Source organism: Osmia bicornis, chromosome 3, assembly GCF_907164935.1.
Source record: "Osmia bicornis bicornis chromosome 3, iOsmBic2.1, whole genome shotgun sequence".
In the NCBI taxonomy this organism is placed as follows: domain Eukaryota; kingdom Metazoa; phylum Arthropoda; class Insecta; order Hymenoptera; family Megachilidae; genus Osmia; species Osmia bicornis.
In genome coordinates, this window is record NC_060218.1 from 10,608,052 (window position 1) to 10,635,686 (window position 27,635).

General features: G+C 34.1%; 1 protein-coding gene across 1 annotated transcript in view; it reads left to right on the forward strand.

Annotated features, from left to right (window-relative positions):
* Window positions 1-27,635, forward strand: part of LOC114880197 (mothers against decapentaplegic homolog 7) — a 62,885-nt gene that overhangs the window by 30,329 nt on the left and 4,921 nt on the right. The window lies entirely within an intron of this gene.

Sequence of the window (27,635 nt, forward strand, 5' to 3'; positions counted from 1 at the left end):
CATTGTCTACGTTTGTAATTTTTTATCCGACTTCGAAAAGGAGGAGGATACTCAATTCGATGTGTATTTTTTTTTTTTTTTTTATGTACGTTCACCGATTACTCCGAGACGGATGGACCATTCGGAACGAAACCTTTTGCGTCTGGTAGAGTATGTCTCCCAATTGGTCTCGTTAAAAAAACATTTTGCATTTTTTCATTCCTAACGACTTCTTTTTCTAAATGTACGTTCGCCGATTACTCCGAGACGGATAGACCAATCGGAACAAAACTTCTTGCATCTTGTAGAGTATATCTTCCACTTGGTCCCGTCAGAAAGGCATTTTGCATTTTTTCATTGCTAACGATTTTTTTGCAAGAACGTAATGCTTGATTTACATTTTTCACCGATTACCGCGAGACGGATGGACCAATCGGAAGAAAACTTCTTGCATCTTGTAGAGTATATCTTCCAATTGGTCCTGCAAAAAAATTTTTGTATTTTTTCATTCCTAACGACTTTTATCGCAAAATACGTAATACTTCATTTATATCTTCCGGCGTTTATGCTGCAGGAAATGTACAGATAGCGATGAAACCTTTCACATTTAGTAAAAGGTATATCCGCGATGATCCCACTTGCAAAAATTTATGAAATCTGTTGTTTATTAACAACTTAAATTCGGTCAATTTTTTTTCGGTTTATGGTTATTAGCTAAGCAACAGAAATCTAAAATCACCTTACACTATCCTACAAATACTACTGGTTCCACTAAAAAGTGTAAAATAATTTCTATTTCATTTATACCAATATTTCATAGCTATTAATAATATCTACTCAATCGTTAAATAGGATACCAAATACATTTCAAAGTTTTCGGAGGCGGCGCAAAATTAAAAATACCCGAACAAACGATGCTGCCAATAACGATTTGATTGCGGTATGGCGAACTTGGTAATTAATAAGTCGTAAGAGAAAAATTATAGGTCCGGCTGAAAACATTTGTAATTGTAACGATTGTATGAGAAATTGGCAGCACTCCTGATATGCATGCACTATACTGCAGTTCACAAGAGACCATACTTAACTCGCGCCGCTCGCTAAGTCTAGAGAGATTTTTAATAACGTGTGTTATTCCCCTCTACAGCTTGCTTCTTATTATACTTTGCGATCATATAAATGGTGGGCAGAAATATATGACGTACGATAACTGATAACCGGTGATGATATTGTAAAGTTTCACGATACAATGAAATTCCTATTATTTGTCGCAAAAAAAAAATGATGTGAACGCAAAGTAAGAAGCAAGCTGTAAAGGGGAATCACACGCACTATTAAAAATCTCCCTAGACCTCAGTAGGTCACTAGCTGCGCGAGTTAAGTGCGGTCACTCGTGAACTGCAGTATAGTTAATTCGCAATGGGTTTGTTGATTCCCGTTGAATATTGTTTACTCGAAATTATCAAATGGGTGATTTATCATAGGTTGCCGACGCCGGAGTTAGGATCTTCCTAGTAGAGGAAAAGTTTTTAATTTTGCGCCGCCTCCGAAAACTTTGAAATGTATTTGGTATCCTATTTAACGATTGAGTAGATATTATTAATAGCTATGAAATATTGGTGTAAATGAAACAGAAATTATTTTACACTTTTTAGTGCATTTCGAAGACGGATGTTTGTTTTGTTAATCTTCTATTCATTCTGACACTCTTATTCTATTATTCTACCTCGCATTACGTGACTCTTTTTGCCAATTAATTCTTCCACTGTACATATTTGTATTTTTCATAGAGATAGATTAGTTTGATATACTTTCTTTTATTTTGTGCATTGAATTCCTTTGATTATGTCAGATACAGTAAGATCAAAATTTAAGTCTTCTAATTAAGTTTTCATCGATTCGTGCGATCAACTCCACCGAAGGGGCTCTTCAAAGGGAATGTTCTTCTAGTAGCAAAGATTGTCTTTATTTAAAGCTACCATTTTAAACTGATAAAATTAACAAATTTTCATTTTTCCCTTAGTCGATTTGAAAAATGTAAAACAGTAGAATACCTGTACTTTTATTTTTGAAAATCAAATATTTAAAACATAAAAATCTATTTCTTCTGAATAATAGCATTAAACGCTTGCAATTGAAAGGTATCCGCAGATTATTTTATGACCTCCTAAACGTTTCGCCTGGTACATTACCATTATCCCGTTCGAACCATGCGTAACGAACGATGCGATAGAGGAGTTTCCCTAATAGCTGGATGAAAATATTCATCGTGTTAATGGGTTTTCTTCGAGCTGCTCCGCGTTGCGAAACACACGAACAATATCCGTTTGAAACGAGCTGAAAAATGAACAGGTCGTTAAACATGGAAACAACTGGAAGTTAAAACGGTGCAATTAGTAGCGCCGCGGGTTCCTCTATGCGCTTCTCCTCTGACTCATCTAATTCGCCAATCTTCCATCTACCGTTCGTTGGCCGAATAATTACTAATTTTCTCCCGGAGAAATTTTAACACGTTCGCATCGGGAAATGAGAATTCTCGTTTTTTACCCAAATTTATATGAAAAATTTGCGAAAAATAACCATGTGCGAATATGTTAATAGAGAGAGGGGGAACTAACATAACGAAAACGCGAGGATACAAGTTACGAAATATTATAACTTAGAAGAACCATACCACGTACAATCGAGTTACGTTATTGAAGAATTCATAACAGAGATCGAGCGATTGCGATCAAATCAGTTTACGATTGCACTGCCTCCACACCTGTACGCATACCTTACCATCGATAAAAATAAAAAAAATAAAAAGAATATCCATTGCCTAGAGTCATAAATCTTGAAAGACGGACTCGTAAAATACAAACAAACGGAATGCCATGGTTCCATGTACCGATCGAACTGTAGTACATATAGCATTCGATTTTTTTTTTGTTTCATCTTCTTCCCCGTTAGTTGTAACGCGTTGCAGATTTATTTTTCAATGTCGACGGATTAAATTACAATGTCAGATTGCCTTCCTAATTATTATTTTAGATTTCAAATGCTCTTATAAAAAGTTACATTAAATCTAATTGTTTTGATAATATGGAATAGATAGTAACTATTTGAGAGGAATCGAAGTCGTGAAATTCGCTTTTAAAGATATCTTGAATTATCACTGCCACATTAATAACTCGATAATAAGTTCCTTTTATTATCGTGTATAGTCGAAGAACCGTAGACAGAGAAAGACAGTGAACATTCTCAAAAATTTCCACATTCACCCATTAAGGACCAGTGTTACATTAATGCATTTCATTTACAATTAATTTTTTTGTAATGAGTTTGTATCATTAAGTATTGTTTTCTGTTTTAATTTTGTGATTATGAAAGAGAATTTTAATGATTTGTTTATTACCTAGGTTTTATAAAATTTGAAAAAATTAGAATATTTATAGCATTCAATGTGAGTTTTAGGAAATTTCAAAATGGAAATAAAAATGGTAATTAGACATAGAAAAATTTAATTAAAATTTTCGAAATCACATCGATACCCATAATTTGCAAACAAGTTAAAGATGTATCTTCTACGAATACAACGGATTGCAGTGCAACAATCAAAGTGCTAATGAATTGAAATGAGTGAATTTGGTCTTGTTTTCATAAGTTACAACCGGTTTCGCGAGAAGTCAAATGAACGATAGAGAAAAGTTGCCTTTTATATCTCGATGTGACGATTCACTGTGCAGGCGGTGCTCGTCAATGGAAAAGAGTGGACGCCATGAAATCGAATTGGATCAGGCCACTTCAACTGGAATGAAATCGCAGCGCGAATAAGCCTCTTAATAAAATGAAGGATTGATTGTTGCTCGACGTTGATAACGACGTCCTCGACGATGCGATTTTTAAACGTTTAACACTGATATAAAGTGTTTATTCTAACTTAAACAAATTTACACAAATATACATTTTCATAGGTAACAAAATTGAATTTGAATGAACGAAAGGTACAAGTTCTTAGATTTGCACTGTCAATCAAAATTATAGAACCATCTTGACATACAGTGTATGTTAATTTTTATATATTACATTATTTAAATATGAATATTTTTAATTAGATAAATAAAAGAATTCCAAGTTTCAATTTCCCAGCTTTATACAGTATGTACAGTTCTGAGCATAGTAGGCTTCCCTAGGGAAAATGGCGATCACCCCTCCCCATATGCTTCCCCAGGATAAATGTTGATCCCCCTCGTTATAGGCTTACATTGGTATTATTTTTTTCTAAATTATTTTTTACAAGTATTAATTAATAAATATTTTTTAATATTTTTAATTTGTATGAGATTTTTTATAGTTTTGAATTTAATAATTTTAATAATTAATGAATTAAAATATTTAAGGTGAATATTTAATATCGTCAGAATTAGAATTAAAAAAATGTCTGCTTTCCCCAAATAGCTTTTTATCCGTAGAAAAGTGTGATTTGATCACGAGTGTACATCAATATCCCATTCCATGTATCTTTATTTCTTTGAACTTCTGTTTCTTCTATGATACTTTCAACTCTTTTCAGCTTCTGTTCTCCGAATCCCTCATTTCTCTCGGTTTTAATCTCTCGTTCTCTGTTCTCGGCTTCCTCTCAACAAGCTAGCTATACACTCTCTTCTCTCAGCTCATGAGATCCGTTTGGGTCGACGGCCTCAATCTTTCGATCGAGCGAAAATAGATCCAGAAGTGCTCTTCGTCAGCTGTATATCGCCACGACATCGGTACGCGTTTCTTCCTTTGAATAAACGGGAAAAAGGTGATTTTTCTACCTTCCCTATTATCATATCAATAGAAAAATTATCAACTGATTGATCTTGAAATATCGAATGTTTTCTATGGTTTGATGACATAAAAGTGGTACGAAATGAATTATGTCGTTTTAGTTTAAACGTTAATGAAGAATATTATATAAAATTTTTGTTAATATTTTTTGTACAAAATTTCTAATTCTCGATTAGAACAAAGAATAAATCAAAAGATGCTATTGTTTCTCTAGAAATTTAAATAGGACATTAACGCTATTAGAAATATTAGATAATTTAACCCTTTCGATCTGAAATTTTATTAAGAGAATGGTCTCAAAGCTTATTTTTATGAAGTTTAAATACTGAGATATAATAAATAATTATTTTGACTATATCGAAAATTATAATAATTTGTGTGTAACAAAATCTCTTTTAGCTAAACTTTTTATTAAAATTATACAACAATAATCATACATTTAGGAAAATATATTAAGGAAAGATGCAGTTAATGAACTCGTAATAACATCAAAGGGTTAATTACTTTGCAATTTTTTTATTCTTCTTAGAGTAGTTTGGAATTTACACGTCCTCCGATCGTCGATCGGAACGAATTTATGAAAGTGAACGTATATTGCATTCCACGGCAAAGAAACGCCTCTCGTGTCTATCTGAAATAATAACCGGTGGCTCGTTGAAACGGCTACGGAAGATAGATGCGTTCGTTTCGCGATCTTCAATAGTTGCTTTCATGATATCTGTTCCCTGACTCTTATACCGTTGCACACGCTGAAGAAATTCACTGAATTCCCTAGAGATCATCTAAATAAACGATTATTGAACGTGGCTGCTGCTAGCTTGTTAACGTTTCTGTATCTTTGCGATCGTAGGCTGTTGTATTAACTTTCATAAACTAAAATATTTCTTTAATTCAGGTCTACAAAATTTGAAACCCTTAGAAAATAAAAAATTTTACAATATTAGAATCTTAGAATTTTTGAATAATGAGAGGGCCCACAAGGGGGGAGTTAAAGTTTTTGTGAGGGGCCAGGCCCAACTTGGACCCTACCTCATTACACCAATCACTATTTCTGACTATAATCTAGAACCTATAATTCAAAATTCTAATTACTTTGGAAGTAATAATTTCTATATTAAGGGATTTTCTATTAGAGAAAGATCGGGTCAAAGGGCCCCATCGCTAGAAATTATTAGAATGATTAAATAATAATATTTAACAAATCTCAAGTTTAATCTATGAAGTAGAAAAGAAAAATATTGTATAATTCTCTGTTAACTAGATTCAGAGCTTCTGAATCTAATCATTCTTATCTCGTATAGCATCTTAAGTAGCAGTGTTAGAGATAACGATGGAAAAGTTTAATGAATTGAAACATGAGATCTATTATATTCTCTTTTCAAAATTCCAAATTAAATGCAAACCTTCAAATTCTAAATCCTTTAGAAATTACACAAAATGAAAAATGTTAAAAATTATATGAAAATCGTTTTACTTGATTGCAAATAACATTACAATTTGCACTTTCAATTAGATATTATATTTTTCCAGAAAATAAAAAAACAAAGGCACTGAATGTATGTTGTACCTGTTGATGAATCCTGTTTGTAAGAACCAGTCGATTTATTTTACTGTCACATTCTTATCGCTAATTTTCTACTAATTGATTAGATATCTATAGATGATCATACCAGTGATAGAACAATCCATCCATTATAAAGTATTTCACGTTGCTAGTCAATTAAACGTATTTAGATCATTGTTATCCCTCCTCGCTACTCCGTTACGTTTGAGGTGAACTGATGGATTTATCGAATCAATTAATTTAAAATGAACTAGATTCATTTCGCGTAAACAGCTCTAGGAAATTTGATTACACGCGTCTGTGTCGGGAATAAAACGGCAGAATACCAGGAAAATATTAAATTCAAATGAGAAACTGCTGATAGGTTTTCTAAATTCCGTGACGGGGGATTTTCATTTGGAAAATGTAGATTCATTGCGTACTAATTAGAAATTTTATATCGAAATTCTTTTTAAACATCTTTGCCATACCAAAGTGAAAAATGAAATTAAACTAATATCTTCTACATTTTTAATTACTTTTACATACAAAAATTAATAAACGCATCTAAATATAAAAAACAATAATTGCAAAAGTTTAATGGATTTTTCTTAAAAAATTCCATAGTACACATTTCCCTTTAACCCTTTGATGATGGACGATCAAAGCAGTGACAATTTAATTTTAATTTTGCATTTTATATAATTTTCAATTTTTAAATATTATTTTTCTAACGTGTAAAAAGGACCTTCTAATCCGTACACTTTGATCCCAATTACTCTCCACAATGTTGATCCAACCATGAAACGATACTGAAAATCTTATCATCTCCATAAAAATTTTTGAAAAATCCAAGTCCGGTCGATCGCGTGTTACTGAGGGAAAAAAAAATTATTTCCAACAAGTTCTATCCGTCCTCAGCGTGTAACAGCGTGCTTTATCGCGCTGAATCCAAGTGGAACGAGCCCCAGGTTTTACGGCATTTACACAGAGCCGATTGGCGCCGCTTGCTATCGACGTCGATTCAAAGCATCGACAGAAAGAGAGAGGGAGTATGTGTGCTCTCTCCTCGAGATACCGAGGAGGCGTGAGAGCAAGCTTCTCGGAAGAGTATGCGAACTTTGACAGATGGCCTCGTATATCTCTCGTTCCTGATGCTTCGGGGAACGGTTATTTTGTAACCGAGCCGGACCCCGTTGTAATTTAATTACTGAAACTCTAACAACGCGTCGTTAAGTCTCCAGGATCGTCAGAATAATTTTCTTTTCTTCAAACGTGAAACTATGATGTACAGTAGGATAACGCGAAAAACATTGCCCCTCTTTTTATCTGTCAGCTTGATAACAGTCTGTTCTTCGTTTGAATAAATATTCTGCATCAAATAATTGGGAGAACGTTCAAAAAATATTCAAAAAATTTTGAATTAAAAAAAAATTAAAGATTGCAGGATTCAAGGGTCTATATTTTTTAAACAAATTGAAAAGCATCAAAATAATGACTTAAACTCCCCCTAATTTAAAGTGTACTATATTATGTATATTTCATTTGAAAGAAAATATCTGAGGTTGATGTGAAAAATGACCCATACAGAGTCTAGCTTCTCCTTGGTTAATGGATCTTGTTTAGACGTACCGCCTATAAATAATGTTTGAGAATGATATAAAAGAACTATAGGCGTGTCATCGAACAGCAGTAAAAGCCTACGGTTCTGCATCGGTGTGTTAGGAACGAGATTGCGGTCTTCCTTTAAATGAGGCGCCTTATGCGACGCGCGATTCGCGTGGGAGCCACGTCGCGTATTTGGACTCTGGTAGGCAGACATTGCGCGTATCGTGTTTATGCGAGACCAATGTGTGTGGGGTAGAGAGGCACGCAGATATACGGAGATAAGTGGGAGTATTTGAGAGAAACGACTGTAAAAGAGGCGACTATGAAGTGAACGTGTACCAACGGAGGGAGGGACAAGATAGATAGATAAATAGATAGATAGATAGATAGATAGTAACCGTAGGTAAATAGAAAAAAAAAGAGCGGGGAATTAAGTCGCGCACGCGTAACGACAACCTCATATGCTTATGCTCGCTAATTGCCATGACAGTTTTACAACGCATTCCACGCTTTCCATGATCAGCCCGAACAAGCGCCGCTTACTCGATCCGAGACATGCTTGTTTAGGAATTCGTGTGTCCTTTGGTACGCGACACCTGCTGATGAGAGCTGACTGATAAGTTTATTTGGAATTTTTTTTAGTTTTCTAGTCGAGGAAGTTTGTTTTTGAGAAATTTTACTGGAAACGTATGGAGAATGGTTTTAATTCTTAAGAAAATTAGTTGATTGTGTTATTGACTGAAAATAACAGATTTAGTATTCTAACGATATAATATGAAACAAGAATTTGTAATTTTAATAGTGAAGTGATAATACTGGAGAAAATATTAAAAAATTTAGTGCATTACATTTGGGTTTAATATTTGTATGGGCTACTTTTCAATTTTAATATTCTTAATTATCCATATTATCGTGTGTCACCTAATGAACCGTTCAGCGTTCTTTAATTTTAATCAATAAAAATTTTTCTAGTTTCTACCATTTTAGAGCTACAGTTTGACCCAATTATATGGATCACCCTGTATACCTTCTATCATGACAAGGATTGACCATAACTGGACTAATAAAATCCAGACTATTTTTCCCTAATCACCCAGATTTCACTTTTTCTTTCCTCCTTTCATACTTCACTCATATTGCTCGTGTCAGCCGTACATCCGCGCTGGAAGAAACGAGCCGCATTAATTATCGCGATAAAAGTGGCCGTTCTGTAAGTTAGACGGTAACGATACAATAATAAGAAGGAATAAAAGCTTGAACAGTAGTGGGTACTCGCGTGAATTATGCCACGATGGCTATCTTGCTCTATTATTCTCGCTTCTTAATGACCCACGGACTTTTATCATTTTATTATGCACAGCCAGGCCCCGTTTGATTTTTATCGCTTATTAATTCTCTCGAACGATCCGTTCAATCCTTACCACCACGTAGATGTACATATTCGATGAATCTACCCACGCCTTGAATGGCGAATGATTTTCTGGCGCTTCGGATTCATCGAACGTTATCTCTCTGCTAATAATCACCTCTATTATGTTTGTTTGGTCCATAAGAATATGACGACGCAGCAGGTGTGTCAAAGAATCTTTATGCAAAATAGTAAATGACGCAGCAGGTGCGTCAGAGAATCTTTACGCATAATAGTAAATGGTGCATCAGATGCATCGTAGAATTTTTACGCAAAATAGTAAATGATGCACCAGGTGCGTCGGAGAATCTTTACGCAAAATAATAAACAACGCAGCAGGTGCGTCAGAGAATCTTTACGCAAAGTAGTAAATGACGCATCAGGTGCGTCGTAGAATTTTTATGCAGAATAGTAAATGACGCAGCAGGTGCGTCGTGGAACCTTTGTGCAAAGTCGTAAATGACGCACCCGGTGCGTCTTGTCATGGAATCGTTATAGAATCTTTGCATAGTACAACGGACCATGGGTAATGCGACATACTATAATTATATTAAATTATTCAGATTATAATCGTTTCCCTGTTTAATCCAAAACTTCCATTTAGTATCTTAAAATTAAAACGATATTAATGCTATTTAAAATTGAAAAAAAAATTTGTTTATCTGAATTATATGTATTAACTTTGTAACGCCAATCGATAATAATTATCTTAAGAGGTAATTCCTTTTTCATATTATCTCACAATTTTCATCTGTAACATTTTGAAATATAATATAGTACCTGCTATCGTAAAATAGGAACGTTCATTGAATATTCAATTCGATGTAAATCAATGCATTTTATCGTAGAGATGTAATGCGATTCATCGATTTATGGAAAATGCAACTCTTTAATTAGATATTAGTTTCCAAAGATCAACGCAGCAGCTCGTTAGTTTCGTAGTTGCACCGTGAAATGTATGCATAAATATTAAATAAATTAGCTGAGCGTTTGGTATGGCTACTAATTAAACTGTAAATTTATTCAAGTAATTTATTGGGGTTTATATTAGCTAACCGAGCATTTTATTTAATGTGCTCTATGTATTACGTATGATATTTAAAATTTTCTATATTTAATGTAGCTTTCTTTACACAAATCGATGAGAAGGTAAATTTTATCATTAAGCTAACTGTACCAATTTTTCTTTATTTTAATTATTAATTCTCATTTTACAGTGAACACGAGATTTGTCTTAATTAGTATCTCAAACTCTGGGATATCTGCTCTTTAGTCTTGAAACGAATGGTATATGCAATAATCATAGTCAAATAAACAATTGTTTTACGGTAAACTTTGAAAAAGTACCGATCAGAAATATCGCTGTTATTGATAGCTACTTATCGATCAGCTATGCAATCACGGTTTAGAGTAACAATACTGTACATACGTAGAAGAGAATTCCTATCAAGTGGTCGCACGATGCACCAAGCTATGCGATACGCGTGCTGCACGCGAATATATGCGAAAAGAAGAAAAAATATGAAGGTCGTTCGCAGGAATTCTAAAGGTGCAACGACACTTTCGCGAGCCCAACCGAAGATCAATAGCTTTGTTTTGAAAGCTGCATAGAAGAAATTTAATGAACTAGAACGTACGTTCAGACTTGCAATTTCCTAGTTCATTCAACCCTTTGGTCTCTAAATTTGAATTTCATTTATTTTTTTATTTTTGATATTAAAAAATTCAAGATTACCAGTTTACCAAAATGGAATAAAATATAGGAAAAATGAAGCGTATAATTTTTCATTCTTTGAAAATAAATTGAAAAGACTGATTTTCAATATAAATAGGAACGAAAGATTTCAATTGGGTATTTCAGATTGACTTGACCTATTCTTTGATGCACACACGACTGAGGTGATCAGTCCAACAAAATGATAGCGCAAATAGAATTTATTTATTTTTCAGTCGATCATAGGTCAGCGAGCGTGAAACGTTCACTCGACTCTTCAGTTTCCCTGATTATATTTCTCCATTGAAATTGAAAGTGTCGAATTTTCCTATGACCGTGACGTAATTTAAATCTCCAGATGGAATTTATATCAAAGTAGATAAACGATCCACGATTTAGCATGGAGTCTATCTTTTATCGTTAGTCGTAGATTACAAAATGACGCGAACGAAAATTTCGATCGTGTCGATCTATATCTTCAGATTTTTATCTCTTTAAACACTGATCGATTGATTTATGACTGTAACAAATTTTAAAACGTCACAATTATCCCGTTGAATCATAGAAAGTAATTACTCGTGCTACTTGTCACGTTATTCCAGTGTCGAATGGAACGTATCCTTATCTTAGGAAAATATTTCTTGTTACTCCGATTCAATTAATTTTCACGAGCTCATTATATTTAATCACTCTCCGGTAAACGTGCTTTTAATTTCTATATTTCATTTTATAAGTTTCACTGAGATTGATTTTATCGGTACATGATATTAGCAATTACAAACTTACAATTAGTATCATAGTTGGAATAATAAAAAGTAAAATTACTCTGATTTAATTAACATGTTGACCGTCACAGGTGCTGTATAAGATTCTTGTATCTTTTAGGCAATTATAATTTAAAATTTTTAAATAAAAAAATACTTTTCAAAATATATTATTTTCGCTTTTCATATTTAACCATTGTTTATTATTACTTGACACACAAGGTTCGATATTATCCGCTATAAGTCTTGAAACGTAATACCACGGACTTTATTTCAAATTATTACTTTCATTTATATTTCAAAGTGATTTAAGCATTGACTGTACAAAGCGGACAGTTATTTCTCACCTCAATCCTAAAACGACTAATTAACGTCCTTTTTATATTTATTCACGTATCACGTATTCACGTTCAAAAGATATTTGATTCGACCCGAATACGTTTTATTGTCTTCCTAATGAATAACGAGGTGTAAATACCGCTCGTTTTTGCAAATTGATGCAACAGAGGATATAAAGAGTTCTCGTTCTCGTGTAAGGTGCATTTTATGATACGAGTCATTGGCGTAGAATTAACCGTAGATTTATTGGGAATGGAATGTTAACTTGTAATGACTTTCAAAGTAGCGAAAGTTCGCTTTGAAGGAAACTAATGTATCTACAAATTGCAAATGCAACTGTTTGGATGATTTATTGTATCTTGTCACTACATTGTAAGCACCTTCAATTTGCACGGCAAAGTATTCAGATTATAACAAGTTTAATAAGTACAGGTTTTACACCATTAAATTGAAATTTGTTTGAAATGTTGCTGTCGACATGAAATGACTACATATTGCAAATATTGCTCAATTTTGAAGTAAAAATTTCATTTTATAATTAAAATCTTTTATCACTTTATCAGAAAAAAGATTATAATGCTTCCAGATATTAAATTTAAAAATAATTGTAAAATTTCTTTATCTATATATTTTTTGAAATTTATTCATTCTTCATAAAATATGTATTAATTGACTGGAATGGGAGATTCTCTTTTAACAAAGGGAATTCATTGAAATCAATATTTTATGAATTTTCTCGAGATGCACGGATTCAAACATCTTGTGACAATTGAAATAAATAAATCGATTCACAGTACCCTCTATCGAACAAAAATTTTCCAGTCGCTGATACAACCTCTTATCTCATTGCAAAATTGCTTTCATGCTTAACCGGGGATTAGAGATCGCTTTACTGGTCTCTTCAATCTTCTGCTTCATTTCAATCTTTAACAAGAGCTGTATTAATAAACAATTTTCTATGAGAGACTGAAACATGATCAAAATACGCTCGCGATCAAATCAGGCTTCCTTAGGGGAAACGGCGATACAGAGGAAGGAGGAATTCTTAAAATTTTAATTTTGATGGTATTAATATTGAAATAATTTAGAAAAAAACATAATGCAATTTCTAATTACCAAATATTACCTAAAATTTAGTACATAATTAAGAAATAGGAATAATACCACAAATATGAATTCAAATTCTCCCGCGCACGCGTTTCTACGCAAGGGGCGGGGGGATCTATACATACAGGGTGATCCTCTCGCTACGGGACACAAAGGAACACTGACGACAATGAACCCCTAGACCACACCATAAAGAGGTCCGTATTGGGGACCTACCCGGGCCGAGACGACTCTGTGTGTCTTCATGGTGCGGTCAAGGGATTTCATTGTCACCAGTTCCTTTGTGTCTCCTAGCGAGAGGATCACCCTGTACATGTATACATATAGAGCTTCCTTCGCTATATTCTCATTTTCTCCGGGGACACCTATGGAGAAGGACAGAAGTCCAAGGGTAGGGAGGAAAATAAAAATAAATTATTCTAGAAATGATAACTTTTTCTCTGACATTCTGCATAGAATGTAAATTTGAAAATATAAAAATACAAAGATATCGTATTTTCAAATTTCCAAATACGCAAATTGAAAAGTATAGAAATTCTAAAATTTCAAACTGTGAAACTGAGTACCCATCAGTGGCTACTCCCCCACTTTCCTTCGAGAAGTCTAAGTTGCACGAATGTGTACATATACGCAAGGCACGCGTGGTAACCGCGTGTTTGCAGAGGGTGAAAGAGGCGGAGGAGACGAAGGTGCATGCGGGAGGTCGTAGAAGGACGTGGAGGAGGTAGAGCACGAAATGAAGCGGAGAGGCAAGGTAGCCTTCTGTAGCTTTAAATCAAAGAGCAACAGAGATGGAGGGGTACACGTGTAACTGGGCGAATAACGAGGGAAAGAGACCGATGGCAGGGGTAAAGTGGAAGAGGTGTAGACTGGTTAGGTGGATATAGCGAAAGAATTGAAGCAAGACAAAGAGGGAAGAAAAGCATTAGCTTGGTAAAGAGACAGAGGAAACGAGAGGTTAGGCGGCGCCTGGTATGTGGCGCCTTCACTGGCGTCGGGCCATCTTTTATTCTGCTATTACAAAGCGTCAACACGTATCTTATATGTATAGGCAAGACATGGTTCGAGAGTCTCAGAAACATTTACATCCGTGTGGATGTGTGTTTTACACACGCCTACGCACACACAACCATGTGTGCCTAACGCGTACCCACTGTGTCTATACAGGGTGTTCACAGTAACGTTACACACGATTTTCCAGTCACTCGTAATATTATAATGAAAGAAAGTGATTAATCGTTAGAAATCTATCATTAAGTCAATATAGACTTACATTTTCAGAAAACAAGATGAAAAAGAAAATACTGTATCTTTATATAAATAAATTTATAACTTTTACTTATGAATACAATACATAATTATAAAGTTATATGTTTTCATAGAAAGAATTTAATATAAATTTTAAATGTTTCATTGTTTTTATGTGTTGTCCATTCCACCACAGATAAATTTTAGTTAATTGGTTTTATAATTATATATATATATTATAGTAAATGACTGAAAAACTGTGCATAGGTGTTAATATGAACACCCTATGTACATTGCCGTCGTTTTAGCGAGACCCCGGTTTCCGGAAGATGCTGAGGCGAGGCTGATCGAGCTAAGCGCGTTTCCGCTCCTCTCGGCTCGTTTAGATAAGTAAGGTCTCTTTTCTTTTTTTTTTTTTTTTAACCATTCCGACCATGATTTTACCGTGTCTCTAGCGTTATCAAAGCGTTAATACCGCTTTTTAAATTCTTTTTCGGTGATTTGCTTTTCGTTTCTTTGAACCTTTGCGGTTCCTTATCTTCGAAGATGCATTTGTCCTTTTTCTTCTTATTTTCGTTTCGAAATTATTCGATTTCGGCTTGTAGTTGACTCTCTTAGTCATCTTTTTGTTGACATAGGATCTGACGGGGTTTTTGATAATTTTAACATTATTATCTTATCCCTCTTTGTTTAATTGCGTTCGGTTTCAACTTTTGATTAACTCTGTGTTTTTGCAAACCCTTTTGATATATTTATCATTGTGTTCTTTATTTTTTACTTACTCTTTATGAATTTATCTCATTCCATATGTCATCAGCTCATAAATTTCGTTTCACATTTATGTAAACAAAAAAGGAACAGAAACATAATGCATTACATATTTGATTTTTCAAATTTTTTACTGTCTTATAGTTTTGTTTGATTCTTTAGATTAAAGTGTAGATTACATATACAATTAATTTGCCGGGAATTAAGATATTTTTTATTTTATTTCTAAATTTGTTTAGAAATTTGAATGCAAATTTTCTTATATCAATCACGTTTTATTTTATTTTTTTCTAATGTTATTAAACAGATTTTTGAATTAGAAGATTTATTAATAGTATTTTTAATTTATTCGACGGTTTCTTCTTTTATCATTTTATTTTATTTTTTCACGGCTAAGATTATCCATCTTCGTAGCATTTTGGACGTAGTATGTCCTCTTGCACCTGTTACGAATCCATTTCGAACACATTAAACACAAGCTAAGCGAATCATCAGCAATTTCCTCGGTGGCATGTTAGCGAACTCCGTTTCCTGGTAAATCTTCGACGATGATTGTGTGTTTCACCTGACACCGGGCCATGTGCACACCCAGGGACCTCTCGTACAATTTTGTAATTCTCTGAATGAACATTACACCGTCGGCCATTAAGGCGCCACTTCCTTTAAAGTAGTGGGGTAATGTTAGCAGGAGTAAATTCAGAAACAGAAATTTAACTCATATGTTGAGTGTAATCGACACTATGTAAGTAAACTCGCGATCAAATCAGACTTCCTTAGGGAAAATTGTGATACAGAGGAAATAAGAATTCTCAGAATCTTAATTTTGACAATATTAATATTAAAAGTAATTTAGAAAGAAAATAATACAATTTTTAGTTATTAAATGCTATAATATTTAGTACACAACCGTGGAATATGAATAATAAATAAATATCAATTTAAATTTTTCCGCGAGTTACGTATCATACCTTAAAGCTCGACATAAATCAATGACATCCGAGTTAATTAAATTTTCATTCAACTGTTCTGAAATATTAAAATTCATTTCTAAACGTGATTAGAATAAATCATAATCTGATTAATTCTCCAACGAATGTACGAACGAATCCTTTGCTGTCAGTGAGGAAATCCATATAAAATAATAAATGAGGATACTTGAAAAGAAGTTCGTCGAACATTTCACGAAGGCAAGCTACATTACATAACGCTTACGCGAAAACAGTTTCCTCTTCCGCGTCTATTTCAATACTAATCGTACGAAGCGTACCCCGCAATAGCACCAAGTCTCAGTACTATAAGCACGGTTAACGCGAAAGGTAACAATTATTATTATTCTCGCTTATGGCAGTGTCAATCTACGTGAAATTGTATTATCGTGTATACTACTGTTTGCTTCAATTTATTAACACGTTAACTGACGTTTTCGAAAATTTCATCAGGTAGTATTTCTATTTCTCATAAGTCTTATTTATTATTTTCGTGATATTTCATTATTTTTAAAGAATTTCTAGTAATATCGGTGATCGATTTCCATAGAAATCGATAACTAGGTAGGCCCCTTTCCAGAAATGTGAATCTTCACCATCCTAAAATTTCAGAATTGCAAAATTCCAAATCTTCAAAATTTCAGAATTCTAAAATTCTAAGGTTCTAAAATCTTAAAATTTCCAAATTTCTGAGTATCTAGCCCACCTCGGAAGAAGGTCCAAGTTATCCTAATATTCGCGTATCACCATAGAATAAATTCAGAAATTAACCCATCCTAATTATAAATATAATGAGGTGGTCATTTTTGTTATGAACACAGTTTCATTGAAATCAGTGAGCATACGAGTTTACAACCTTCCATTGTGAGAAAACTTTTATCAGAGAGTTTTCACAGATACATATTGCCTATTTTATAGAAAAGTGTTTTTTTAGACAGCAATTAGAATTCCCATGTACGTCTCAATAACGAATCATCCTTTCTCGTTTAAGGCGTTCGTCCTCGAGCTGGCGACTATCTGACGCGGTCACCTGTCGCCTGTGACGCGCGTTCACGCGATCGTTTCGCGATCGACACAAACTTTTTTTCGCCTTTACAGCTGTTCCCATCGGTTTATGCAAGCCTTTTTATCGATCTGACAAAGACTCGAACGCAATGTCGCTTCCTCGACCCATCCGTTTTCAAGCGACACTTTTACCTTTACCTACCTTTCACCATGATACTCTGCACCGATCGGCTTCACGGTCAGGATTATTTCACGTAATTCGTAATTATGGTAAAATGTTAGTATTGAAATGAGAAAGGGGTTCATTGCACGTAATAACCATTAGATTTTTGCATGTTAAGCGGAGTTGATTTAAAAATATCAAAAGTTCGAATCATTAATCTAATGACGTAAAAGTATCATAAAATAGCACATATTATATCAATTTGAAACTTAAAGCTTACAAAAAGTAATTACATCAGTACTTTGTTAATATTTTTCAAATAAATTGGCTGGTTGTCAAAAAAGCATTTGTGTACATATTACCTACTCAGTAATTGATAAGATAACTCTTTAATAACTAGTAAGTTTCTATTAAAAATATTAATTAAATGTTTATATAGTCATTTTCAGTAGACTTTAAGCTTCAATTTGATATGTTATAAATGATATTACATGATACTTTTATGTCATGAAATTGCATCCGACTTTAGGTACAAGACTCTAGGTATCAGACTCTATGCAAAAATATGGTTTGTTGCAATTAGCAAACAGTCATTTTGTATTAAGAAAATTAATGATGGGTTTATGTAGTCATTTTCGTCATTCCTTAAGCTTTAATTTGATATGTCATAAGGATTATTTTATGATACTTTTATGTCATGAAATCATGTCAAAATATGTTTCAAAATTGGTCATTTGATACCTAATTATGTCTTTTGTAATTATCCAACAACACAGTACACATTGTTCTATTTTTGTATGAAATGTAGATGAATATTTTTCCAAAATTAATTGAAATTTATATGTATTTATTGCAAAAATATCAACAAGTGCAATCGCATTCATGAAACGATGCAGAAAATCTTGTGAATAGCATTGCTTCGGATATGTTCAAGTTAAGTGGTATAAAAGTAGGAAATGGAATTGAAACGTTATCGCGTTATCGATGAGCGAATTTTTCAACTGATACACATTTTACATACAAATGAGAAATTATTCAAATGTCAAGCATTCGATCGACCGGCTAATATTTCTGATAATCTTGATCGCAAACCACAGACTTTCAAGAATGCGTCCTGGAAAATAACGTTTATGTAAAATAAAAAGAATGTCCCATGGCCGGGAGATGTTGGGTCCCTTGGGGACTCGCTTCAAGGCGAGCTACTAGTTTCATATTTTACTCTACCGTCATCTAGTTTCGCCGAGTTTCCGATTACGCGTAAGATCACGATGAAAATGATTCTTAGTTTACCAGTCTACCGATCTAGCTGGCAGAGATTGATTGATTTACGAATTGTAAATCAACAGCGAGCGCAATTTTAATGCAAGCTTCCTGTGCTGCTCGCTCTTGTCGTGTTGCAATAAATCCATTTATTATTGATAATTGTTTCGTAAGTTTGTTTTTTTTCCCTTTTAATTAATAAGATCTAAGGAAGCAATTATTTGTGAAAAAATTAATTACTTTATTACTATCATTTGTTTTTCATATTTGCTTGAAATGATTACTTCTTACGTTCAGTCTGGTTCAATTAAATGAAATTATGTAAAACGAAATTAAAATTCAGATTTAAGTTTACAATTAACTGATGACTGATGGCGTTAGCTTGATCGAGAAATTATGCTAGTAGCTTACTATGCTCATACGTTCCATGCAATTTGATCGTATCATTTCGCTACTTATGAATCATTTCTATACAGGAATTCTTAATTAGGTTATTATTCTATATGTTATTTCTTGAACTAGTTCATTGCAATTAGTTGCAACGTTCAGGCATTAAAAATTATTATCAAGATTAATAATGTTACTTTTGAAGCAGGTAAATACCTAGCTCATTCTATGTCTTATTTAACCTGAATAAAATGCGATCAAGGTATAGTACACTTGCAATGAAATTATACTTCCTCATGAAAATAGTGATATCCTGAATTCTAATCCTTTCTCATAGGCATCCCTGGGGAGAATGACAATGTAGAAAAAGGGAGTCCAATGTGTATAGGTACATATAGGGGAAAATTTGAATCGACATTTATTTTTTATTCATATTTCTTAACTATGTACTCAATTTCATATTTAGTAATTAAAAATTATTTTGCTAACTTTTTGAATCGCATTTATTTTATAAAGTTTATCAATTTTAATAATCTGGGTCAGAAAGGGTTAATTTCACCTGGCATGCAAGTTCTACATGAAAAAATCACTTATATATTAATGATAAAATGATAAATTATTTTTCTGTTAAGAAATGTAACTACATGTAAATTATAAAAAATTAATTTCACTCTATGCGAGTCCATAATATGTAGTCGCTAAACAATATCATCTGAACACGCGTGGATATGCAAGTACCTAACTCATGGTGAACATTAAACATTTTTCTGAACAAGCAGACGTGAATTCAGCGTGCTGAAAGAGTTAATGTAGCGTGTATACAAGCTCGGCAAGTAGGCGTGTATAAACGTCGAAAGGCAAACAACAGTCAGAAGTTTACAATCGGTGGCCGGCTTTCTCGTGTGGTACGCATGTCGTTAGGTATGCGACACGTATGGTATACCTACACTGTCCTACACCGAGTCCGCATGGTCGTAGAAAGGCCGTTTGAAGGACAAGGGTCATGTCTGACGCCGATACATACATATACACACAAGACACGGCGACTGCCTTTTGCTGTTCACCTTTACCGTATACACTGCTATCCACATGTGCCTGCGTCTTTCTACCCTTCTGTCATGCTTCCACTTACAGCTTATTGCATATCTAATGGTACATTTTAAATTATAGAAAGTCTAATTGTAAAATAATTCCATGACATACAAGTATTATCAAATAGCACTTGTGGCATATCAAGCCATTTGAAGCTTAAGGTGTGATGAAAACAGGGCACATAAGCACTTTAGCAATATCTTAACTTTTGGTGCAATTTGGCTGGGCAATACTAAACTGTAAATTGATTAATCCATGGTTGGTTTCAATGAAGAACCATTCATTTTGCAGTAATAATATTTATAAAATGTTTATATAGTCATTTTCACTAAAATTTAAGCTTTAATTTGATATATCATAAGTGCTATTTTATAATACTTTTATGTCATGAAAATTTGTTAGACCATCTGCATTGCATTTGATGTATAAAAATCTTCGCTGCATTTCTATGTAACATAATAATTATTAATCATACTTTGAAAATTAATAATTTTATTGGCTACATTATAGTCCTATCAATAAATAAGAAAATAAAATTACAAAAATCATGAATTCAATGAGTGTTGCAGTGACCAAAGTGTTATCTGTCTAAGAATTAATTAATTCATTAATGAATGACCAATGGTCCAGATGAAATTTCGCCAAGCCAGTCTCTGAAGTCGATTTCGAAGAAGGCCTTTAAGCGAATCGAGCGTACACAAGCGTGGCGACCCAGAGTGCCAATGTGTTTTCCCAGTTGGGTCAAACACCCTGAGCTTAGATAAGGTTCCCAACCTTGGCACGGCCAACGTGCTACGTAATGTAGGTGCACTCGCACGCACAGTACACATAGTATGTACGTGTGTATGATCAAAGAACGACGCGTGTAGACCGCACACGCGTTCTTGTCGAGCCCGAAAGAATCACGGGAATGCGAAGAAAATAGCATGGTAAGCTGCTGATATATAATTGTTATTAATGGTGGCGCTGTTGTTTCACACGATAACGTATCGTAAATATACGTCAGGTTCTCCTGGCTTGAAATTTCTGCGTAAACCTGAATGATAAACCGCTTGTTAAATTCTACTCGGCTAGATTTAACACGTTCACTGTCACAATAGAAACAGACGTTGTAACGAAGGAATCTTCTTATTGTTAGTGTGACACATTCCAAATGTAAATTTTCAGTTGTTGCATATTTCTAGTTGAAATATGTTTATTATAAAATTTGTTATTATATTTGTAAGGTTTGTTACTGTGTAGCTTTTAGAGTTTTTAAATTCTAATATTCTAATGATCCAAAATTCTAATATTCTGAAATTCTAATATTCCAATATTCTAACATTCTAAAATTCTAAATTCTCTCATAAAATCAGATAACTTCTTTTTCTTGACGCACCTTCTATTTCTGGAATTATGATACTTCAAAACTGTCAAGTTTGGTATGAAATGCTCGTCAAGGCATTTCCTGTAGGTCGTGTGAATTTCGAAATATTCCACGATAAGTCTTCTGATGCATTATCTCAGGCGGCAGCGGTTAGTCTTATCGTCTGGAAACATCATCTGGAAATCTGTGATCTCAGAAGGCCGGTGGACGCTGATCGATACAAACAGATAACCATTAATCGCAATAAAACTTGAAAATTAAAGTGTTACGGGATACCTTTGTGTAATCTATCGATTGTTTGCACCAGACATTCGCGAGTGCAAAGTAATCACGGCTTAGAATTTCTTGAATTCTTATTATTGATAAACAGCTTTTTCGATTGTTTGCATTTAGCATAATTACTATCCACTTTCACCTACTATTATAATAATTATTTACTTTCATATATTATATTGTAACACTGTCCTACAATTTTTATTCTAATGATTGTTTAGAATTTTTTAAATTCATTGTCCATATTTCCTATTGTTCATTTAATTTATATTTTGACAGCTAAATATAAAAATTCAGTAATTACAAAGAATTTACTCCTATATTTTTTCTTTTTTATGGTTACCAAATAAAATCACCCATTTCACGGTTAAACTTTTTTTTCTTTTATTACAAATGGTACATTCATCGTATGGAATTTAATGCACAGTTCTCCGTCGATTTTGTCTACGATTTCTTCGAGATCAGACTAATTCCGACACTCCCACGTGTTTCCTTCCCCAGCCGTTGCTCTTTTCTTCGTTGCCGTCAGGATTTATTAGCAGTCGTTATTTACCCCCTACGAATCTTACTCTCGTATAGCAATGATTTACAGGGACGGGGTTTCTGCGAATTCGCGCGTGAATCGTGCTTTTTATACCATTTAAAATTTATTCCTGCACCACCGACACCCTCCTATCGGAAGCTCCCCGACCAGAAGAGGGCTCATGCCATTGGAACCGTAACGTTTTTAGGATTCGTGCATTTAATTGCGCTAAAAGCCATTTGTCATCGGGACGTTTCCTCGTTTTCTTCCTATTTTCATGGAACACTTGTGTGTACCGGAATGCAATGCTTTCGAGATCACTTCCTTTATTTTTTCTATTGCTGAAAGGAAAGCCTTTGGGTGGAGTATTTTTAAATGACTTTTGTATTATTTGTTACGTCTTTCTTTGCAAAATGTACTCACCTACCGCACCTCTATCGTATCGCATTCCGAACGAGACTTCAGACACTTTTGCCTCGCACACTGTCGTACGTCTCAGAACACGTTATTTTTTTCTCTCATTTATGTTTGCACACGATGTTGTACAAACAACTTGCTATATCGCCACGCGGCCCATTGGTATGCGACTGGAAGGTCGATCCCCAAGATCTACGAATGCCACGGACCTACTTGAATATCTACGGTTTTCTAAACCGTTAGAAAAATTCTTTACACTTGCAAAACGCTTGTCCAACTGTTTATGAAACGCCTGTTGCTTCGTAATGTAAAATCTTGCGATATGTGGCAAAAAGGAGGCATATCCTAATATACTAACGCTGCAATCAGAAAGGGAATAATTCTACATGCAAAATTAATTAAAAATTTTTAATAAAACATTGTTATATCTAGCTTTGTTTTCGAGATAATTTAATTTGAAAATTTTTCAGGAAATATGTTATTTTTCTTAACTAAAAAATTTTCAAAATATGTATTATGAATTTTCACTTTGGTTCCTAAATTTAGAAAAGAAAGCATTAGAAATCTAACGCTGCCACCTGAAAGGGAGTCGTTTTACGTGCAAAAATGAATAAAACATTTGAAATAAAAATGTCGAGGAAATTCAATTTGAAAATTTTTCAGAGAATATGTTATTTTTCTTATCCAACAAATTTTCAAAAAATTATGGGTTTTCAGTTATGTCTTTAAGTTGAAAAAAAGAAAGCGTTAGAAATGAATTGTTATGTATGAGACTCGGTCTTTTTAAAGTTAATAGACGTTTCCGTGAAGAGTCCAAGAATCTTTTAGGCGATAAATTGTATAGTTTAAGCAGCAAGTGTCTGTCTAAAATGACTCGTTCTCTTTTGAACGGAGGATGATCCTTCAAATAAATCCGTTGGACGCGTAATCTGCTCGAAAAATATAAAATAATACAGCGCGGGTACACAAACGAGGACAGTTAACTGCAAGCTGCAACGAATTCCGCAATTGCTCTTTTATCGTGATCTTCAGACTACCGGCCAGAATTGCTTTATTACAGAGCTCAATTCGCTTTCAATTTACCGCGGTCGCTCGCATGAAAGTCGCGTCTCATTGCGCCGGCTCATTAGCTTGTAACTTAACAGACAATCATGCGAATTGCAAAAAAGAAGGACAAAACAAGCAATTCTATTGTTAGGAATCGTGAAGAACCTTGGAAAATTTAAAGATTCCTCTACAGTGGCACATATTATAATTTAATATTAATATTTCAAATACAATTTTCTAATTATTTCTAGCAATTTGTAGTAAATTTTTAGAAATTGAAATAAAAATTTGTTACCCATAGATGTGAGGTGACACCAATACCATTTTAAATATTCGTATTAGCAAATTTTTAATTTATTTTCTTTTGCTTTTTAAACTTTTGTGATTTTTATTTTCTTACCTTTAATTTTAAGAAGCTTGTAATTTTACCTTTTTTTTTTTATTTAAAAATGTTTTGTGATTGACACCCGATACCTAAAATAAATATAAACTGATAATACTGATAAAATAATAATACTGAAATCTTAAAAATTATAAGTCCGCGGTTACAAATCTATTCGTTTATCCAGATAAGGAAGATTTTGTTCAGTGGTATTATAGTGGGAAGTTGCGATCTCGGTAAGCTGTATCTTTGCGAGACGCCAGGTTTAAGTGTCCATTCATCATTCCAGAAGGATACAGCTTTATTGCAAACGCGACGAGGGAGCTTGAAGAGGGTCACAGTAGGTTTATTACCGGGTTATCTCCTATTGAATCAACACGTAGTCTGGTCCATCGTGATTATCACAATCGCGAACCATTATTTATGGATAATGTTCATCGATACGACGATATCGGTTCAATTGATTTCTCATTTCGTAAGGACGATTCTATACCCATCCTTTATTTCATCGAACAATGATTAATAGAGGTAATTGAAGTGTAAGATAAATAATAGATCATTTGTTGAAAGCTGAAACGTTCAATTATTAACACTTTAAGATATATAAACAAATAGAAATGTTTTGCTGAATGATAAACTTTTGAAGCTTTAATATGATATTCCATAAGCACCATTTTGCATTACTTTTATGTCAGATTTTCTATCTCAAAGTTCATCATCTGATATGCAACCAATAATAATTATAATTTTTATAAAAACTTTCAGTTATAATCTAAATATAAATCTGTATAGCAACAAATGACATTAAATATTTTTCCTTTAAATTGATAATCCTTATTAGTAGGCACTATAGTACAATGTGGCTGTACAATTATGTAAATGAACGATAAATTTTAATCTGGACATTGAATTAAATGGCATCAACCTATGTCGAAAGCTTTATAGTTATATTAATAATAGCCGAAGCTGTAATGGGAAAATAACATACATGAAGATCGTATGTGATATGGTATTTCCAATTTTCATAGAAGCTAGTAATTTTCATCAATGATCGGTAATTCTAATTTGAGCGTAGGGTTAAATAATTGCAAACAACGATACCAGTTTTTCCAGTAAGCCATCAATGTTTAAAATTACGGTGTAAAATTACAAAAATATTCATTGGAGTAATTAGAATTTTTGTCTTACTTGAACCAAGCCTGTTACAACGTTTAATTAACATAATTTCCTCTAAAAAAATTATTTTGTCAAAAAATAATAAAGGGAGCATTTTTGTTTAAAAAATTTGTATTATCTAGTCGTTTCTCTTATCCAAGATGATGGACGGCATTATTAATTGAATGTCCTAATAAAAACAAAAAAAAAGTGTCGAAAAAGCATGATTAGCATGAAAAAGGACGGTAGGAGAGCTGCTACCGCGTGCGCGCGCTTCCTAGACGAAGCGCCATGATTCAACGGGGCGCGCCACGGGTTTATTGAAAACAGCTAAAAGCTGGCTACGGATGATCATAGATAGACACGAAAATTCGTGGTTCGCCACGACGGCGACGACGACAACGACGACGGCGGCGACGGCGACGGGCGACGCGACAAGCGTCCTTGCTCCAACCACTCGCGCTACTAGCGATGACGTAATCGTCGCGATACCCCGCAATCTTGGCGCCGCGGTAAACTCGTAATATCTATTTTTATCTGGTGGAAGCAGGGGCACCGCCCCGTCCCTTCCCCCCGTCGCACACAGCCGCACTAGGACGTACTTCGACACACCCGTGTTCCATCACCTTCTCCTCCTCTTCTTCCTGACTTCTTAACCTCTAAATTCAGCCTCCGACTCGCAGTGACCGTTCTTCAGGCTCATCATACAAGTCCGCGCCATGCTTCAGAATTTCCGTCTCCCTTTTTTTCATCCGGGAAAATGTTTTCATTTAGATATTTAAACGAATCGTTAGATGGCAGCTCCGTTTGAATTTTATGGCGGGATTTTAAAAATTGTCAGGGCGGCAGTAGAAATTTTACAGCAAAGACATTTCTAAACGCTTTAGATCTTCCCATCTCTTTGGGGCAGATAGATATGCCCAGCTGCAATCTATAATTTCATAATTCTACTTATCTGAACGAGAAGAAGTGAGAAAAGAAATTATTTTGACCTTTTCGCTTAGAAACTGAGTCCTAGGTAATTGGCTTCACAAATTTTTCCCTTCTCTTTTGATGAGGCTTTGTATGTTAATAGATCATGATACTATTATAAGAATTTCCTGAATATTACAATTTTGAAAATAAACGCTCAATAATTTAAAGGGCCACCCTGACTCCTCCATAGTTACACCAATTTCTGAGTTCCTTGAGTATCTAGGAATTTCAAGAAAGAAAGAGATAATCGTGAAACGTGACTAGAATTAGAAATTACGAGGCGACAATTTACACGGTATTACCTACCGCTGAGAAGTTGGCGATAACTTCACAGTTCCGTTGAAAGATGGCGTAAACACGTTCCAATCGAGGAAACAGGTTAGGGTAGGTTCGGGCGCCAACGTCGCGGCGACACGTTAATTATAGCAAAAAGTTTCGATCGATTTATTGGTCGGACGCGAGCTCGTCTTCGCCGGTGTTTTGCATATTTTAAAAGCATTTTCGATGTTCCTTTTTAAGGATGTCTGATAAAACCGGGCCAATCAGGTTCACCTGTAATGCTGCTGCTCTTCCTTTTATCTTCGGCGAACGGTTCGATGTTCCCCATGAATGTCAGCCGTTGCAATTAATCATTGATTAAAACGAAGCAATTGGAAGTGATTCGCGGGATTTTTCTGTCGTTTCATCCAATTGATATATACATGATAATTCAGTCTTCAACGACGTTCTTTTTTACTTATTTATTGAAGGTGATCATGCAAAATGTGGCGCCAAGAATAGAAACTAACAATTCGATTATTTCATTTAGCAATAATTTAATAATTTTCTGGATTTCATATTTAACAATTATTAACAAAATTTTAATAATTTACGGAAGTTGCTTTTACACAATTTATTTTTATAGATCAAATTGTATGAAGTATTTAGCCGCCATATTGGTTCCCAAAGACCGACATTACGAACTTAATTCGACCAAGAGATTAGAAAATGAAAACCGTAGGACAATTCTAAATACCGGATATTCGGGATAAATTAATAATTTCAAATAAATAAATTGAAACATTATATTAAAAAATAATTTTTTCATGTTTTAATGAAATATTTTGAACCAACGATACGGTGAAGTTTCTCAAGACAAATATCCAATATTTGAATGATTTGAAAGTCATACGTTTTACTTGTTAATGCAGATATCTTCTGCCTTTCAACGTCGTAGATTCTTTTTCCTTTCTCCGTCTGCTCTCTTGTCTACTCTCGAATCTGGCGCCGTCGTTGTCCCTACGATGGTTGGCGAAGCGCGTGGGACTTTCCGGC